The sequence below is a fragment of the Leptopilina heterotoma genome, unplaced genomic scaffold (genome assembly GCF_015476425.1).
Source record: "Leptopilina heterotoma isolate Lh14 unplaced genomic scaffold, ASM1547642v1 Lhet_51, whole genome shotgun sequence".
NCBI lineage: Eukaryota > Metazoa > Arthropoda > Insecta > Hymenoptera > Figitidae > Leptopilina > Leptopilina heterotoma.
The window spans coordinates 2,406,248-2,415,571 of record NW_025111110.1 but is presented as its reverse complement, the minus strand read 5'-3'; the positions used below and the strand labels follow the sequence as shown (position 1 = coordinate 2,415,571).

Sequence of the window (9,324 nt, the reverse complement as noted above, 5' to 3'; positions counted from 1 at the left end):
ACATTAATAATGTAATGAAAAGAAATTAATTTGATTAAAATAACCGGTTTGCAACAAATAAATTTTTATTTGTAATAAATAAATTTTAAATATGATTGAATTGAAAATAATTGAATTCCTGCGAAGAATATTAATAAAATTATATTTAAAAGAATTGAATTCATATGAAGAATTTAATTATTTTGGAAAATAATTGAATTTCTGCAAAAGAATTTTATTAAAATTTTTTTAAATAATTGAATTTTTGCGAATAATTTGATTAAAATTTGTTAGAAATAATTTTATTATTTAGAGAAATTTAAATAAAATTGAACCTATTCGAAATAATTAAATTCATGTGAAGAATTTTATTATTTTTGAAAATAATTAAAATTCTCCAAAAAATTATATTAAAATTTTTGAAAATAATTGAATTTTTTCGAAGAATTTGATTAAAATTTATTAAAAGTAATTTAATTGTTAATAGAAATTTAAATACAATTGAACCTATTGGAAATAATTGAATTCACGTGAAGAATTTTATTATTTATGAAAATAATTGAATTTTTGCGAAGAATTTAATTAAAATTTATTAAAAGTAATTTAATTATTTACAGAAATTTAAATAAAATTGAACCTATTGGAAATAATTGAATTTTTGCAAAGAATTTTACTATTTATAAAAGTAATTGAACCTTTCCAAAGAATGTTATTATTTATGAAAATAATTAAATGTTTGCGTAGAATTTTATTAAAATTTTTGAAAATAATTGAATTGTGAAGAACAATTTGCTTATTTACAATTTAATTATTTATAAAGATAATAGAAATATTGAGGAGAATTTTTAAAAATTTTTAATCATAATTGAATTTTTGCAAAAAATTTTATAACTTTGGAAAATAATTGAATTTTTTTAGAATTTTATAAAAATTTATGAAAATAATTGAATTCTTGTGAAGAATTTTTTTTTAAAATAATATTCAAAAGAATTTAGTAAATCTGAAGAATTTTGCAATTTATGGAAATAATTGAATTCTTGAGAAGAATTTTTTTACAATTTCTAAAAATAATTGAACTCTTTCGACGAATTTTAATAAAATTTTTAAGAATAATGACATTTTTCGAGGAATTCTATTAAAATTGTATTAAAAATAATTGAAATTCTGCAATGAGTTTTACTATTTATGAAAATAATTGAATAAATTGCGAAGAAATTTTTAGAAATAAAATTATAATTACGGCGAGTAACTTCCCTTGATTATTTTCGAAAATTTTAAATAAAATTCTTTAAAAGAATTTTATTATTTTTAATAGAATGTAAAGAAATTTCAATTATTTCAAAAATTTTCAATTATTTTTTTATGAATATTCAATTATCTTGAAACAGTAGAATTGGAAAATTTCAAAAAACTTATTTTTAAGAATTTTCAAAAAAACTTTGCGAAAATTCAATTTTATTAAAAAGTTTAAGTGTGTATTTTTTTTTAAATTAACTAATAAAAAATTTTAATTATTAATCTTCACACTAAGAAACATAAATACATTAGAATGTGACTCTTTATAAAATTCAATTATTTATCAATTATTAAATTAAAATACTTTGAAAATTCGATTTGTTAAAAAGTTTTTAATGAAATTCCTTAACAAATTTAATTATTTTCAGTTGAAATTCACAAAATTTCTATTAATTCGATAATTTTTTTAAAATTTATCTACATACTGTATTTGAATCTGTGACTGATTTTTTACTATGAAATTAATTATTTTTAACTAATTCAAATTTAGAGAACAGCGTAAATATCTATAAAAATTGAAATAAAAAGAGATTTTTTAAAAGATCCTAAAGTTCTGAACGTTCAAATGAACGAAATTTATTTATTTCTTCAACAAATTAAATTTTTATTGCAATTATTTTGCGTCTCTAACCAAAAAATTAATTACTGAGTTTCTAAACGTAAAATTTCAGTTTGTAAATTTTTTTGTGATTAGTAATGCATAAAAATATCTTCAATAAAAAATATTTCGTTCATTTGAACGTTCAAAACTTGGGGATCATTTTTTTAAAAAGAAATTAAAATAATACAACTTTTTTTTAATTTGATAAAAAAAATTCCCGGTTTGGCATAAAATTCCTGGGTTATTCCCGGTTTTTCCCGATCAAATTAAATTTCCGGGCTATTTCCTGGTTTTCCCGGTTAGTAGACACCCTGAATAAGTAATCTTTCAGTACCAGTTGGAAATTTGAAAAAAAAATTAAATTTCCAATTTTATAGCCTAAAAAGTAAAATAGTGTCTTTTTCACCCCGGTCTATAAATAAAAATTAGAGTATAAGACATATAAAATGGAGATTTCGCATATAATTTAAATTGAAAAACAACTCGAGGAGGAAAAGGGGAATACTGCGATAATAAATTAAAATTCTCTGAGAATCTAATTGCGGAAATGTTAAATAGTTTTCAGAGTCGAAAAAAAAATGTTTGCAAGAATTACTCTTATACTTATGTATAGATATATACATAAGTAGAGAGGATGACTTCCACAACTTTTATTTGGCTAGACTGGTTGGCGCTGTGGCTCCAGTAGTCTGACTATCTTTTAGGGAGAAACTGCTAGAGAGGTTGACAAACTAGACGTGTGTGCATTTATTTCTTTATGGCTATAATTGAACAAAGAACGTATCATAAAACTATTTTGACAATAGATTCTTTCTCCAAAAATACATGTCCTACACTTTGAGTTCCTTGCCTCTTATTTATACATTTTTTTCCTCTTTTTCAAATCAATGAAATTCTTTTTTTGCAATTTTCTTATTTTTCTTCTCCAGCAACAGTTTTTCCCCTAAAAATTTTTTCCTCTGAAAATTTGTTCTTCTGAAAGAATTTTTATTTTTGAAAATACTTTTTTCCTCCATTCTTTCCTCTAAATATTTTTTTTCAAAAAATACTTTTTTCTCTCAAAATTCCTATTATCTGAAAATTTTTTCTTCTAAAAGTATCTTTTTTTTTCGAGAATACTTTTTTCTTGGCAAAATACTTTCCTCTGAAAATTTTTTATTCTGAAAGTATTTTGTTCCGAAAATACTTTTTCCTCTCAAAATTCTTTTCTATTATGAAAATTTTGTATTTTGAAAATATTTTTCTTAAACCTATAAAGAAAGAAATAGAAAACTGTATTTTTCCTGAATCGATGAAAATTTATTTTCCTGAATATATAAAAATTATTTTCTCCTGAGTTTTTGGAAAATTCACTTTCCTGAATATAGAGAAATTAACTTTTTCGAAATCAATGGAAAATCTATAGTTTTCTATTTAATTTTTAATAAAAGAGGAAAGCAAAAATTCTAACACGTGGAAAATAATTTTTTTTCGAAATATTACTTTTTCTACAAAAAACAGTTTAGTAGAAAAATTCTTTCATCTTTGTATTTTATTTTCGTATTTTATTTTCCTTCTAGAAAAGCTCATACATTGGTATTTATGTATTGGACTGTATGAAAATCCCAAAGCTCTTTTTCTGCTAGGATGCTTGCAACACAAATCGGGGGCTTTCGATATATATGTGAAAAAAAATAAAAAAAAATAAAATGAAAACTTGTCATATTCTGCCTTCAAAATGGATGAAAAAAAACGAAAAATACAACAAAAATCTCCTTTAGAAAATTACGCCCCCAAAAGTGTTTCCTAAACCTTAAAAAAGGTTATTTCCTGAAAACAAAAACAAATTGCAAAACAATAGAAAGAACGTGATTTTAACAAAAAAAAAAAAATTGTTTTTTTTAATAAATAAAATAACGAAACTGAGAAATTTTTTTTATCATTTTTTACAATAAGAACCATTTTTAGCAGCAGCACAAAAATAAGAGAATTTTAAATTACTTCAAGATCGAGGAAATTTTTTTTTTAGAGAAGAAAATAAATTTATCTTCTTTTCTGTAATAATATAGAGAAGTAATAATAAGAGAATTGAAAGAATGATTAGAAGAAGATTATTGAGCTTTTTTTTACAGGGAATGAGAAAATGCCTCGTCTATCACGTCTTTAACGTCAAGAGTGATTAGTATCTACTCCTCATCGAAAAGTATAATGTAGAAATCGAACACAGAAAGTGGATTGTACTTGAGATATTTTAACGCCTGTCCTCAAGGCTGCAAAAGCAAGTTCACTTGCGTTCATCGGAAACTGTCTCGACGTCGATCAAACGATCACGTTAAGCACTTATCGAAAAATTCAAGTGCTTCTTTACAAAAAGAAAAAAAAAGAAGATAAAAGAAAAACCTCTGGGCGTTTTGTATCGGAAAATTTATTTATTGCTTAATTTTTTTTTAAATTCTCGTAAAACTTTCGACCTTTAATTCTGTCAATAAAAATTATTATTAATAATATTATTATTTTATTATTATTATTGTTTTATTATTTATTATTTTTATTATTGTTATTATTATTTCACTTACTTATTATTTTTATTTTAGCTAGAAAAAAAATATTTTTATTAAAAAAAAACCCTTCTTTTGATTTTCTTTTGTTTAATCAGAATAATTACTTTTTTGAGACAAAGACATCTTGATTAAATCAAGGAGATTTTGTTTGAGTGAAAAAAAATCATGATTAAAAATTGAAGAAATTCGTTTTCTTAAACATTCGAATTTCTGATTTAAAATTAAAATAATTATTAACTAATTAACTAAATATTTGCAAAAATTCAATTATTTTTATAAATATATAATAAAGTTCTTCATAGAAATTCAATTATTTTCCACAAGTTCAATTTTAATTAAATTTATCTAAAGAATTAAATTACTTTTGAAAAATTTTAATTAAATTCTTCGCAAAAATTCAATTATTTTCAAAAATTTTAATAAAATTTATTCTTTGCAGAAATTTAATTATTTTCATAAATAATTAAATTCTTTACAGAAATTCAATTATTTCAAATAATTTTTTTTAAATTTCTATATAAATAATTAAATTACTTTTAATAAATTTTAATTAAATTCTAAGCAAAAATTCAATTATTTTCAAAAATTTTAATAAAATTCTTTGCAGAAATTCAATTATTTTCATAAATAATTAAATTCTTCATATTAATTCAATTCTTTTGAATATAATTTTAAAAATATTCTTCGCAGGAATTCAATTATTTTAAATTCAATTTTAATTGAAATTTATTTATTACAAATAAAAATATATTTGTTGCAAACCGGTTATTTTAATCAAATTAATTTTTTTTCATCACATTCTTAATGTGAAAAAGAAAAAAATATTTGCTGACTTAAAGAAATCATTTTCTTGAATCGTTTCTTTGATTGAACTTTAGCTTTTCTTAGTCAAAGAAAATTTTTTTCATTATAAAATTAATTTGATTTAAAAACAATTTATTTGTTAAAAAAAATTGTCCTATTTAAAAAATCGAAGAATTATTTCTTTAATTCTGTGGTAATGATAAAATGTTTTTGATTTATTTAAAATTTATTTAAAAAGTTTCAATTTTTTTTTATAAATAATAAAATTCTTCCCCGAAATTCAATTATTTTCAAAAATTACAATAAAATTCTTGGCAAAATTTCTTTTCTTTTCAAAAATTTTGCTCAATTCAATGATTTTCAATATCTACTATTTTAATAAAATTTTCCAAAAGAATTCAATTATTTAAAAAAAATTCTGATAAAATTTTACAGCAACATTTTATTATTTTCAAAAATAATAAAAATTTCACAGAAATTCAATTATTTACAAAGTTTTGATAAATTTCTTCACAATAATTCAATTATTATCTTTATAAATAAAAAAAATTCTTCAAAATTCAATTATTTTTAAAAATTTTAATAAAATTCTTGTCAAAATTTCAATTATTTTCAAAAATTGGCCTCATTTCAATGATTTTCAATATCTACTATTTTAATAAAATTTTCCAAAAGAATTCAATTAATATTTAAAAACAATTTTAATAAAATTGTACGCAAACATTTAATTATTTTCATAAATAATAACTATTCCAAAAAATTTTATTAAAACTCGTCAAAAAAGAATTTAATTATTTAAAAATTTGTTAATAAAATTATTTATAAGAATTAAAATTTATGAAGCATTCAATTTTCCAATAAATAATTTACTTTTGTATTTATAAATAATTAAATTCTCGTACAATTTTCTAATAAAAATTTATTTAAAAATGAATTTTAGTTTAAATTTTAGATAACAATTGAATATAAAAATAATTTTGAATAAGTTACGGTAACAATATTTTTATGATATAAAATAATGATTTTAACACTCAATCTTCTTTAATTATTATAAAATATAATAAAATCTGTCACTACGAGTCTTCGACTCGGATTATCTTTATGTTTTATAACAATATTTTTAAAGTTGATTCATTTCAAAAATGTTTGAGTTTGAAATTTCTGAAAATCTTAAGTCCTATGTAAAAATAATAATAATGAAATATTTAAAAAATTTAGAAATGAAATTATTGTTTTCGAATAATTTTACAATTAAAGATATTCGTAAATAAATTTAACAGAACATTTTTTTCAATAAAATTTTTTCCTTTATTTTTGATATTGATACTTATCAAAAATTTTCAGTTTCATTTTCAATTTAATTTTCTAATTGACAAATATAATTTATAAACATTTTTTTCCTGTATTTTTAAAAAAACTTTGAATTTTATTGAAACAATTGTAATTAAGAAATAGAATTGATGCAAATTATTTCCTTATGAAAATTGAGAATTTTCTACAAAAATATTAAGAAACGGGAATATCTAATGTTATTCTTCCCAAAAGAAAAAAATGAGTTTGTAAACAATATTGTTTTTGAAAAATAAAAATTATGCATAAAATTGGTATATTTCATACTTCTTTATAAAAATTCTTTAACAATGAACATTTGCTATTATTTTTTATAAATAAAAAGAAGAATAATTTGCATAATAATTTAGATCAGTCAAACGAAATTTGTTATAGAAAAAATATAACAAACAAAATGGGTATATTTTTTATTTGTTAAATTATAATTTTTTAAAAATTTTCGAATTTGTCAAACAATACCTATAATATTTAAAAATCTCAATTATCTTTATATTGATGCTTTCGAGTAATTTTACAATTAAAGAAATTCGTAAATATCAGAACATTTTTTTGAGTAAAATTTTTCCCTTTATTTTCTAAAAATTCAAAAATTTTCAATTTAATTTTCAAATTAATTTTCAATTAAAATTTGTAATTGACAAATAGAATTTATAAACAATTTTTTTCCATTATTTAACAAAAAAACTTTGAATTTTATTAAAGCAATTGTAATTAAGCATAAATACAAAAACTAACTTCAAAGTGTGGATAGACTGAAAGAATACGAAGATTATTATAGTTAAAAATAATAATGTAAAAATAATAGTTAAGTGACAATAATAATTAAAGGACATTATTAATATAATATATAGTATATTAAATTTCCCAGGACCTGAGAGAATATATATTTGCCGGTTGTTGAAGATCTCATAAAATACATAGTAGTCGGATGGTGGCCGACCAGGTTGCGCCCTGAAACAGGGGCGCAAACTCGTTGTGTTTCTATAGAGGTGGTTTTAGGGACGGGGCTGACATTGCACCAAGTCCTTTACGCGAAGCGATACTCGGCAGTACGTTTCCACCACCCACGCACGTAGTACGTACGCAGGCACGTGAGTTTTGGCGTATCAATCATCATTTGCCACTTTATTATTCCCCCTCCTCTCTCCATCCCACCCCCTCTACCCGACAAACAAAAATAAAACAATTTGCCTTATTACATCTATTTTGCAAAATTTAAATATATATTTTATCATCGAATATTTTTATTAAATACAAAAAAGAAAATTAAATTATAAAAATGAAAAGTTTATATTGTTGAACAAATGAATGTGTAAATATAAATGAAAATAATTATAATGAAAGAAATTAATTGAAATTTTCCGAATTTTTTTTTCTCTTTTCCTCTTTTTGTCGATTTAAAAAAAAAAATTTTCTTTTTCCACATCGTTTATACGAAGAAGCGATCAACCGGTCGAATTTTTGAACGCGTCGCGTGATTATGGTAAAGTTCAAAATGAAGTTAGAGCAATTGATTTTATTCGGCGAGAAATCATTTGGATTAATTATTTATTTTCCATTGGGATGTTGATGAAATTTTTTCCTTTGCGCAACAACTACTGAGAAGAAATAATTTTTACAGCGAATATTTTTGTAAGTATTATTTATATCAAAATTTGAATTATTATAGTTTTTGTAAATTTTAAATTAAATCCTAAAGTTCTGAGTGATTGAGTGAACGAAATTTATTTATTTCTTGTTCAAATTAAATTTTTATTACAATAATTTTGAGTCATTAGTGAAAAGAAATTAATCATTGAGTTTCTAAAATGTAAAATTTAATTTTTTATCTTTTATTCTATTTTTTAATTTATGAAAATTTTTTTAATAAACATTATTTCGTTTATTTTAATGCTCAGAACTTGTGGATCATCAGTAAAAAATAAATTAGTAGAATAATTCAATAATTTAACAATAATTCAATCATTTAATAACAAAAAAATGATTTTTTTTTTCATTTATATAACATTGAAGTTTTTAACAGTTACGTTAAAATTTTGAAAAAATTTATTGGTTAATACCAATAAGTAAACAAATAAATAAACGGTGTATAAAAATAAATATTTATTGTATAAATGAAAATGAATCCTAAACATTTCATATTTAATAATATTATTTCAAATTTAATTAATATTATTTCATATTTAATAGTTTTAATAAATATTGTAGACTATAAATATTTAGTCTTTCTTAGTAAAATTAATTAATTTTAATTAATATAATTCATTATAATTAATGAAAAATTAGCAACTTCAAAAAAATAATAAAATTTAAAAAATTTCAATTCAAATTTTTGTTGAAAACACTAAAAAAAATTGAATTTTGCAGAAATGATAAATAATTGCAGAAATTCAATTATTTTCAAAAGTAATACAATTCAATATTGTGTTCAAAATTTTTTAATAATTCTCGTAAAAATTCCAATTATCTTTATAAATAACAAAATTCTTCTGAAAAATTCAATTATTTTCAAAAATTTTAATAAAATTTTTGTCCTAATTTCAATTGTTTTCAAAAAATTTTCTCACTTTAATGATTTTCAATATCTACTATTATAATAAAATTTCCCAAGAAGAATTGAATTCGTTAAAAAAAATTTTAAGAAAATTGTATGCAAGCATTCAAGAATTTAATTATTTTTAAAAATAATGAAATTTTCGCTGGAATTCAATTATTTTAAAATTATAATTTTAATTGAATTCCACTGAAAATAAA

General features: G+C 20.4%; 1 protein-coding gene across 1 annotated transcript in view; it reads left to right on the top strand.

The window, feature by feature from the left end:
- The first annotated feature begins 7,976 nt into the window (after nt 1-7,976).
- The window catches only part of LOC122507670 (atrial natriuretic peptide-converting enzyme-like), a 70,684-nt gene continuing 69,336 nt past the window's right edge, over nt 7,977-9,324 (top strand). Inside the window, exon 1 of the mRNA XM_043620506.1 lies at nt 7,977-8,202. The gene's annotated coding sequence lies outside the window, so the exon portion shown is untranslated. The remainder of the gene's footprint in view (nt 8,203-9,324) is intronic.